Consider the following 10944-nt stretch of genomic DNA (forward strand, 5'->3'; position numbering starts at 1 on the left):
TTCCTCTTGTTCAGAAATGCCTACAAAGAGTTGGCAATGTATGCCATGACACCAGAATTAATCCACCGACTATACAATTGAACATGAATTAAATTGCACTCATGAGAAATAAATGACTCATTACCTTTATTTTTGAGCCACTTCTTATACTTCAAATAGTTCACCTTCTTATGCCCCTTCTTCTTACAGAAAAAACACTTTATAGAAGAGCCGCCTGATTGGGATTTAGCTTTCGCCTAAGAGTTTAAACTCTTTCCAGCGGCTTTCTTCTGATTTTTCCTCTTGAAGGAGCTTTTCTTTGGCCCTGACCTTTGTTTGTTCTTATGAGAGGCCATATGTGCACTTGGCACCCTTTCACCCTTCAATCTCTCATCTTCTTCAACACACTTGGCCAAGAGGTCATTAAAAGACCACTCATCATTATGTGTGTTGTAGGAGATTTTAAAAGATCCATACTCAGTAGGTAACGAGGTTAAGATCAAGTGGATCAAGAAGGAGTCAGAGATGACAAACTCCATGTCATTCAGTTGAGTCACAATATTTTTCATTTCTAAAATATGATGCCGAATGTGATTATCGTCAGTATATTTCATAGACACTAATTTGAATATGAGCGTACTAGCCCTTGCCTTATTAGAAGTGATGAATTGAGCCTCAATGACTCCAAAAAATTTCTTCATTGTCCTGCAGTGAGAAACAACGCCTCAAATATTCTTAGCCACTCAAGATTATTAAAGAAACATGCTAAGTCTGTTCAAGCGCTCTCACTTCTCAGAGGTAGCCTTCTGTTTGACTGTGCTCTGCTCTGTAAGAGCGAAAGGTTAAAAATTCTAAGGGCCAAATCTAGATCCATGTAGCCCAAATTGAATAACATAATTTCTTTCCAATTTAAAAAAAATTGATCTGTCTAAAAGGGGGATATTACTAGAACAATGTTATCATGCAAATTTTTACTTTTGCAAGTCAACTGGCCTTTTGAAAAACTTTTTTAGAAAACTTACTTCTGTTTTGAAAAATGCAGAAAAACTTGAGAAATTAGGACTCGCCTATCGGTATGATGTTTAACCATTCCTGGTGCCTTAACTAGGGGGTAATCGAACAAAAGATTGAACATTATGCCTTATTTTATTCAAATGTCTAAGAAATTATTCTAAATCCTAGAATACAGAAAAAATCAAATACACATATGACATGACTTTAAAAAGATGTTTATTGAAAACATAATGCATGCCTAGAATTATTGAAAATACTTTTTGAAGAAATATATTTTGAAAATGAATCAAATAATGAGGCATGTGGCCTTATGGGCTCATGCAGAATGCAACCTAAGTCTAAACGATACATGGATAAAAATTCCTTTTTGAAAGATTTGAGAAAAATCATTTTGTAAATCCTCATGTTTTATAAAAACTCCTTTGATAAAAGGGGGGTATTGTGCCTTATAGAATTCAGATGAAATAAATTCACCACATATTCATGAGTATGACCATGAGTATGTTTTAAATATACTTCGTTTAAATTCTAAAAGGGAGGTTTTGGAAAATACTTTTGAAAGTATGCAATGATTTTGAAAATAACCTAAGTGCTTAGGTTTTTGAAACTTAAAAGAGATTAATAAAACTTGAATTTCATTCATATTTTGATTATGACCACAAATACAAATTCCACCAAGTTTATTAATTTCTTAGAAGAAGGTGCAAGTGCCATTCGTGTTTCACCATTGTAAAATTTTAAAATGTGCACATGCATGACAATCAATAGCAATTTATAATATTAAGAAATAAACTATATGCTTATACAATTCTAAGCTATGCAGAGAAGTAAATTTCTACTGTTTTTGGTATTTAATTATAATTTACATTAAGAAATTGAAGAATAAAATAAAGAAAAAAAAGAGAAAATAAGTCTTAAGCTTTTCTGCAAAATTAGTAAATATGTCAGTAGAAAAATGTAGGCTTTTCAGGATTTATCCAATAATATCTAGAAATTGAGAAATATTATCCAAAATAAGCCTTTTCCCATGCATTCATAAAATAAAATTTTTAAATAAATTAAATGAAAATACGTGATTTAATAAACTATAAAACTAAATTGATTATAAAATAAAATTTTCAGAAGTAAAGGTAAAAAGATCAAAATACCCCTAGAGGTTTAGAATAATTACAAAAACAGTGTTTAAAACCATGGTTTTAGAAAACTGTTTTGAAATATGTCTAATCTGAAAGCCAAACGACCTCAAATCGACACCAAATCAAGCAAAGAGTACCCTGACATGATCAAGAAAATAATTGGATTTTAAAACCATAAAAATTATTTATGAAAATGATAAATCAACAAGAAAAGATCAAATCTGCCCGTATTTCTGCAGAACTGGATTTTGCAGAAAACTGAGTCTTGAAAAACAACAAGATAAAATATCAAATGACCTCTAAAATTTTTGAAAATCGACATAAACACTCTTAACAACCCTAAAAACAGCATGCAATCAAAAAATAAATTTAAGAAATATGTAGAAAAAATATATTAAATTAAAAATTGAAAACATGCTGCATAATAGGATACTCTATACTTGTCACAGTTTTGGGCTGAAATAAAATAGCAGACAATCATGAAAATTTATAATTTTTTCTAGAGATAAACTAAACATGACAACAAAGAAATCTCTTTTTACGCATTGGAAAAATCATCTTCGGTTAGGGAGATATGATTCCGACAAGATGACCATGGTTCTGCATAGCGGCCTGACAGTGCTGAGAAACAAGTTCTGATTTGGGGTTAAAATAAAATAGTAGACGAACATAAAAAATCACCAAATTTAACTAAAATAAACTAGACTTGCAGACAAAGAAGTCACTTTTTATGGATCAGAAAAATCATCTCTGGTTAAGGAGATATGAGTCCGACAAGTTGACCCAGATTCTGCACAATATTTTGATTGTGCAAAAAACAAGTTTTGAGTTTTATCTTTTAAAACATAACAAAAGATGTTTAAAGATCATAAATTTTTTCCAGATTTATGTAAACATATGAATATATGTCTCAAAAAAAATTCAGCTCGAAATGATGAAAATAATCACATAAAATAACGATGTTAATGCGAGGGAAAGAATCAAGATTGAAGCATGACTGTTAAACAAGATAAAAATCTAATCTACCATGCATAAAATGAAAAAAAATAAAAGAAAATATTCTTGATTCTGTATGGATGAAAAAATGCAGATCTAAATCTATAATGCATATGAATAATAAAATATGAAGCATGGGATTTAATTTGATGTAGTTGATTAAAAGAAGGGTCTCGGTTTATGAGAAATTGAGTTCCAACCTTTCTTGTGGTGGTAAAGAAAGAAAATGCAACAATGAAATAAAAAGGAAAAAATAAAGAGAAAAGGAAAAGGGATTACCTGATCTTTCTTCCCTTGCTGCAATGGAAGAAGAAACAAAAATGAAGAAGAAAGAGGAAGAAGGGATAGAGGGGGGCGACACTTAGGGAGGAAGAAGGAGGAAAAGAAAAGAAGAATCAAGAAGAGGGAGAGAGCATTCATGCATGGGTTGGATGTCCCCCCCTAGAGTCCCTTTTATAGAAAAATTTGGTTGAGGATAGGGACTCTAGGGGTCCCACATTTGCTAACTTAATTAGCACACAATTAAGAAAAAACTAATTAGAGGAGGTCGACCTCCCTAATAGAGTCCTATTTGATTTTATTTTTGACTTTTCCTTTTTCACACTAATTAAAACTCTAAACAAGGAATCCAAATGTGGCACCACCTAAGTGGGGTCCACATTTCATTTTAAAGCAATTAAAATAAAAAGTTAAAAGGGTTATAAACAAAAGATAAAATGAAAAAGATAAAAAGCGAAATTCAAAGTCCTAAATCAACTAGATTTCTGAAATAACAAGAATAAGAAATCTAAATGGAGAAAATAATCAAGAAGTTGATGGCACCTAGGTGGGTTACATCTAAGGTGAATTGGATTGGATCTAAGATCTATTTTGAAATTCGATCCTAACACAAATCCAAATCCAAATCCTATCGGAATCTAGATCTGACACACATTGTTTTTCTAAAAAAGGCAATTCAAAATATCAAATGTAAAATGGTGGGTTTAAATTAAAATATAAAAATTAGTTTCGAACCTAGGTTTGAAATTAGAAGAAGGTTTTTGAACTCGGATCTAAATTTGAAGTTTCAAGTGATAAATAAAGTTGGATCTCAGACAATAAGCATGATCCATGTTTAAAAATGGTAGACGGATCCTGGATCAAAGATAAAGCATTTAAAATGGATCCTGAATATTAAAAGAGAATAAACTGGATCTTGGGTCAAAGATAAAATTAGAAAGTGGATCTTAGATATTAAATAAGCATGGAAAAATGGATCCTGAAATGATAAATGATTGTTGGATGGATCCTAGATATCTGATGAAATAATCCAAGTTCAGAAAACAAATTGGACCCTGGATATAGATAACAAAGTGAATTGGATAACAAATCCAGGACATAAAATAGAAAATGGATAATGGATATCAGATCCAACACTGGATCAGATCAAATATCCAAATTGAAACATGAGTTAGATCTCGGATATAGATAGAGTATCAGATAAAGGAATTGATCCGAGTCCAAACTAGAAATTGCTCTAGCTTAGAAATGGACTAAACTGCCATTCTAAATAGAAATGAGCGTGATTATAAATGATTTTGCCCTGTAGGGCGAAGAGTGATACTTGGAAAGTAAGGTTTGAACTGAGTTCTAAGGTTTCTGAACTCAGGTGAACTAAAACGACATTGTCTCAACTAGGCTCCTAGACCAGATGATCGAAAACAAACACAATTCTACATGAAATGATGGGGAATTCACTATGGAGTGAAGTGAGTAACGAGAGTGTATTGGGTTTGAGCTAAAATGACAATCAACTGGACTAAGGTGAACTAAATCCGAAGGTAAATCCTACCTAGGCTGACTAGGGTTAGCTCAATTTTAGCTGAACTGAGCTAAAATAAACTTTAATAATATGGAAAAAAGGTTTGAACTAAAACCGGACAACTTGAACTCCTGTTGAACTCAAGCTAAATACAAGGAAATAGGATCTACTAAAATTGACTGACTCTAGAACAATTGGTTTGAATTCGAGCTAGAAATGAGCTCATTTTACATGAAATGAACCAGATTTAGCTGAAATGAATAGAGTTTACTCATTGTGAGCTTAGGGGAGCTAAAAATGATTGATATTTTAACTCTTCTAAGCTTAAAATGAGCTTGGCTAGGCCTAACTGACAAAGATCTAAGGTTACCTAAGGGCAAAATGATAATTTTACTGGTAAAGTGGGAGTGAAATGATACATAAATCAGAATAGACCTAGGGGTTAGACTCCTACATTGTACTAAAGAGGTTAACATATGTAGAAGGGGTATCCAGAAGTGAACCTAAAAAATTTGAGGTGTTTACAAACCATCGATAAGAAAGGAACCTGACACAACACAGAACAAAAACAAAAAGACATTATTATTATTGTTCAGACGAGACTCATGATGAAAAGGTAAAAGTGAGACCCTTTATTTTACCTTTTCTGAGACATGCATAGTTGAGCCATTATCATTTCACTTTGGTGGAAATGATAATACTCATAGTTGCTCCGTCTCTTCAATTCACAAGGAATTGACTTCAGTTGGTGAAATTGACAGATCATATAACAAGCGGTAATTTAGCACTGTACCTTTGAGTACGAACATGCTTCATGGGCTGGAATACACATCTACTATTATACCCTGTGTGAATTTGGAACCCAACGACCTACCTTTGGGTAAAATTGATGTTTCATAAATTCACACACAGTCATAATAACAAATCTTAATACGGTCTAAAGAATCCTTAATCAATACAACTCAGATCACTTTCGTGATTACATGAATCAGTCAATTAAGGTCTTTTATCAAAACATATTTGTATTATGGAGCATGCCTATGCGCATATTTTAATGCATGTATATTCATAATAAAATATACTTTATATCATTAAAATATCAGTTTATACTTCAACTTATATACATAAACTAGTTTTGATAATAAAATGTCATGAATTTAGTCGTAATTCATGCCTAAAACCATCATGCATAACTTAACTAACATAAAACACATGAATTAACTTGCATAAGTCATGCATTCTTTAGAATAAATACTTTATAAAGCATGAAAAATAACAAAAGCATGCTCATATGGGTAAAACCTGGGGTCTTCAAGTTGGAACTCGTCTGAAAATACCCTGAACCAGTCTGAAACGACCTCGAATCAGTCATCCAAGGGTCTGAACCAGTTCTAAACCTGATAAACTCATGCATAACATGAACAAAAGCTCATAAAACTCTATAACCTAATAAGAAAATCCCTGTATTTTCATAGATTCATGAAAACGGGGTCTCTAAATCTCGAAACCAGTCAAAAATGGCTTTGAACTGGTCTTCAAAAGGGCAGTATCAATCACAGATCCGATTCAGTTTTAAATAGTGCCTGGATCCTGTTATGGATCCAATCCGATCCAAATAGGATTCGGGTCTGACCCGGTCTGAATAAAAACATGGATCTGACATGGTCCAAATTGGACCCGGGTCTGACCCAGTCTAAACTGGACTCGGTTTGGACCCAGTCCAAACATGACTCAGGTTTGGACCCGATCCTAAAAAGGATCCAGGTCAGACCTGATCCTGAATCGGATCTGGGTCGATACCCTAGTCTAGACCCATCGGATCGACTCGAAAAAATGACAGACCCGATCGAACCAAAAATAGGTCTATATCGGGCCGCCACCGTGTCGGTACACCAGATCTGACCCGATATCCAACTTATCAAACAGAAACTCGATAAGTTTCTGGTTTCGGTTTATGAGAAACCCTAACCAAAAGGGCAAAAAACTCTTTTGCACAGAAGCCACAAAAGAGACGGTCGACCATCGGCACCAGGAGACGCTCGACAACGCCAGGAGACGCCCAATGATATTGGCCATCACTGGCTCCTCGGTGACGATAGCTGGATAGCGGGAGGTCGTCGTGGATCTATGCTATTGGCAAAAAACAAACCCCCTACGACGTCTGACCAAATGACCCATCAACGACGACGCCCAACACGATGCCCATTTGGCTCTGGCGACATCAGATCCTCTGTACTTGTCGTTGCTAGTTGGCCGGCCAGAACTTAAAACCCCCTTCGACCTCCGGTTCAGAGAATGTCACCAATGAGGATGTCGGTGACTCGGTGACCCAACAACGAATGTCACCCCCTGCTCCACGACAACGACGATGGGTAAAACTGAAAACCACGATCGGTTGGATCCGTACAGTGGTCGGCCAGTGAGGCCATAGGTGAAGCCAATGGTGGAAATCCGGTGAGGGCTTATCATAGCGAGCGGCGCCGGCGAGACCGCCAACTTTCTATGGCTCTCTCTTTCCGACGCCGGCAAATCCCTCTGCAGCCTGACAACCATAGGTAAAATGATGATCCACTTTTTTTGGGGGGGGATGTGATGCCGAGAAACATTGTCGCCCCACAACGATAGTCGTCGACGACCAACAACTGCAGTTTGTCGCTACCTGCATTCAGTGGCATCGACGAAGGCCGATGGCAACGACAACAGCGGGTATGTCCCGATTTCCCGTTTCTGTCCTGGCAAATGCCGTTTATGTGAAGGGGTACTCAGATTAGCATAACATGCATACATTTATGTCAGCCCAGATTCTGCTGCTTGCCTTGCGTTACTGTCGATAGCACGAGAATGCGATAGCAAGGATTGATGTCAATACACAGACTTCGGTGAGCGCAAACTGGATGCTCCCAATGCACCCACAAGCGCAGCGAAATTGCACAGTTGTGGGCCCATAACCCAATATTGGCGTATCAGCAGAAGCAAACACAAAAAGCATACATAAAAACACCATGGTGTGCGAGTGCGGGTGTTCGATGTTCTCCTCAGCCGATCAACGCCCATAATGAACCCAGGCCTAAGGTCGACGGTGAGCAGGACCCTAAATCACGTAAACCTTATGTGGTATATGGGGTAGGCTAATGAATCTCTCATCATTTTCAAAGCAGCCTACCCCTTATATAATAGGGAAAAAGACAGCTACGTGAATGTGGTCTGGGCTCTCCACATTGACGTAACACCCACCCACTAACTCTCAATTATGTGGCCCATTAATAGTGTCAAACTGAGTCACCCAATGAGTTAGACTAAGATCGGTTATGTCCATCACAACAAGCCGCCTGAACCTTCTAAAGATATTTGTAACCAATCGTTATAGCTTGACGTTAATGTAGTATACTTTTCTCATAGCTGCGGCTTCACTAGTGGTCTATATTGATAAACTTCTTGTGGTCCTTCCCCTTCCTTTTCTCTCTGCAGCATATGTCGACATAATCGTGCACGTTGCGTAACGAGTTAAGCCATATGACTTGACCAGTAAGGGTATAAAACTCCCCACCTACCTGCATGGGATAAACACTAAATCTGTTTTTTGCTCCCAGTCATCGTGTAGAGCATAGACCCATGCTAGCAGCTAAGAATTAGGTAACTTCTCCGGCCCCTTCATCTGGGTAGTACGCCTTTCTTGACTTGTTGATTAAAATATTTTTTTTTTGCTGCTTTTGTGGAGGAATTGTTGATTAATTTCTGGCTCATGGTTCACCATTTTTAGTGTGTTTTTGGCGCTGAACAAAGACTAGTACTGACTCCGTGGATGATTCATCATGTACCGAGCACGACAAAGTGTTTTGCTAGATATATGCTAACACATAGGGATGGCAGTGGACTTGGAACACGGGCCTGCCCTGCCTCACCCCGTTTGGACCGGGGATGAAGGGCATGAAACGGGAATGGAGGTGGAGATGAAGGTTAAAATTCATCCCTGGCAGGAGGATGGAGGTGGGGATGGACTTATGCTTTTCCCCACCTAGCTCCATCCCAATCCCGATCCCTGCCTTAACCTGCCCTCCATCCCGAATCCTTCTAAGGGATGATAATAGACCAAGAGAAAACAAGGCCCCACCCCGCCTCGCCCCCGTTTGGACCGGGGATGGAGGATATGAAACGGGGATGAAGGCGGGGGGTGGAGGTTAAAATCCATCCCGGTGCGGGGATGGAGGTTCGGATTTTGAGATGGGGCGGGAGTGGAGACCTTGTCCACTGCCCTGCCCCGGTCCATTGCCATCCCTACTAACATAGTCATTACTTACAAAGTATAATCAAAATTAGTTTCCTTACGTAGCTCAGTTTAAGTAAGCTATGCCGTCTGTCAGCCTCGATATACATGTTACACCTGGTGGGTATGGATCAAACACAAGCCCGTTTAATTTAGTCCTTGCTATGCTATACTAAGGAAAAGGAGGAAAGCGCCTTGGCTATACCCACCAAGTCCGTTTAGAACTGACATGAAAGAAGAAGATGCGAAAGTTGCTAGTCATTCGGTTGTGTTTTTGAATTAAGGAGATGCCAAAGGCCTTTTACCAGCACAAGTTTCCTGGCAAAGCTTCCAACAAAGAGGTTGGATTGCTCACTTCATTGACTTGATTTTACTCCACTTTAAGATTTAGAGTGGGTTTGCTTGTCACGGAATGAGGTGCCCCTTTTCTGGATTCTTCTCAGGCGAAAACATATTCGGACCACCTCTCACACGAACACTTTTTGCGGAAAAGGAAGTCCAGCATGCATTTTGAGTACACCCATCAATGCAATTCCACCATCCCATGTTTGTTTCACCATTTTAGGCTCCATGAAAATGTACGTCCATGCGTTTTCTGTGAAAAAAGGAAGCTTTTAGTGACAAGCAAATGCCCCCTTAGGGTATGTTTGATGGCTTCTCCAGGGTTGGACGAAATGAATAAAAAGAGCGGAACAACGCATTGGTTCTGTTCGTTCTGTAACAACTGTTCTAAGTCCAGCGTTTGTTTGAACCGTACTTAAATGCTATGTTCCAATTGTCCGTTGTTTGATGACAATGTGCTAACAACTTGGACAGTCAAGAATAATGGGTTGATCCTGTTTTTTTTTTTTTTTTGTGTGTGTGTGTGGGGGGGGTGTGTGTGTGTAGAGAGAGAAAGGTCGATGGTGGTTGGCGATGGGTGGTGGCCGGTGATGGTGGTGGCCAGAGATAGAGGGCACAAAGAGGGATCGACTGAGAGAGAGAGGGGGGAGATCGAGAGCCTGTGATTGAGGTGGCCGACGATGGTGGTGGTGTGAGATAGAAAGCACAGAGAGGGGATAGGCCTCAAAGAGCAACGGGGTGGCGAGGAGGTTGTCCGGCGATGAGAGCTTGTGGCGATCGACATTTGAGGTCATCGGATCTCTGGCGGGTTCAACCTCATCGCAATCGAGGTCATCGCTGCTCTCCAGCAACAGAGCATCTCTGCCGCTCTTTCGGTGGAGAGAGAGAGAGAGAGAGAGAGAGAGAGAGAGAGAGAGAGAGAGAGAGAGAGAGAGAGATTGTGTCCATCAGGCAAGCCGTGGATCGACATAATAGCATTTTCACATACTCAAAATCTGTGATAGCTCTAGGATCAGGTGTCGCTCGGTGGAATTGGACGATGGTGATCGAAGGAGAAAATGGCATCGTCTTTTGCAATTGTCGACGACGTTGGCGATGGTTTTGTTACAGTTGGTCGGAAGTGACGCCCTTGCGAAGGTCTCCGAGAAGAAACAGGCGAAGAGATCAGAGTTGTTGTTGATGTCGCCGAAGGAGGTGAAGTCATGGTCTTGGGACCTCCCGGCCATCCGCAATCGGATTCCTTACACATAAATTCTGGACCTGAAGTCGCAGTGGAAGCTCAAGCACATCGTGAAGCTCCCCAACTTCTCCCCCCGGCATCGGCCGGAGTCCGTGCTTGTCGTCTTAGATGATTCTAGGGTTTTGAGGGCGGTGCTTTCGGTGAAGGAGAGGGATCTGAGGTTCTGAGAGTC

This window comes from Nuphar pumila, chromosome 5, assembly GCF_984573655.1.
Source record: "Nuphar pumila chromosome 5, dmNupPumi1.hap1.1, whole genome shotgun sequence".
NCBI lineage: Eukaryota > Viridiplantae > Streptophyta > Magnoliopsida > Nymphaeales > Nymphaeaceae > Nuphar > Nuphar pumila.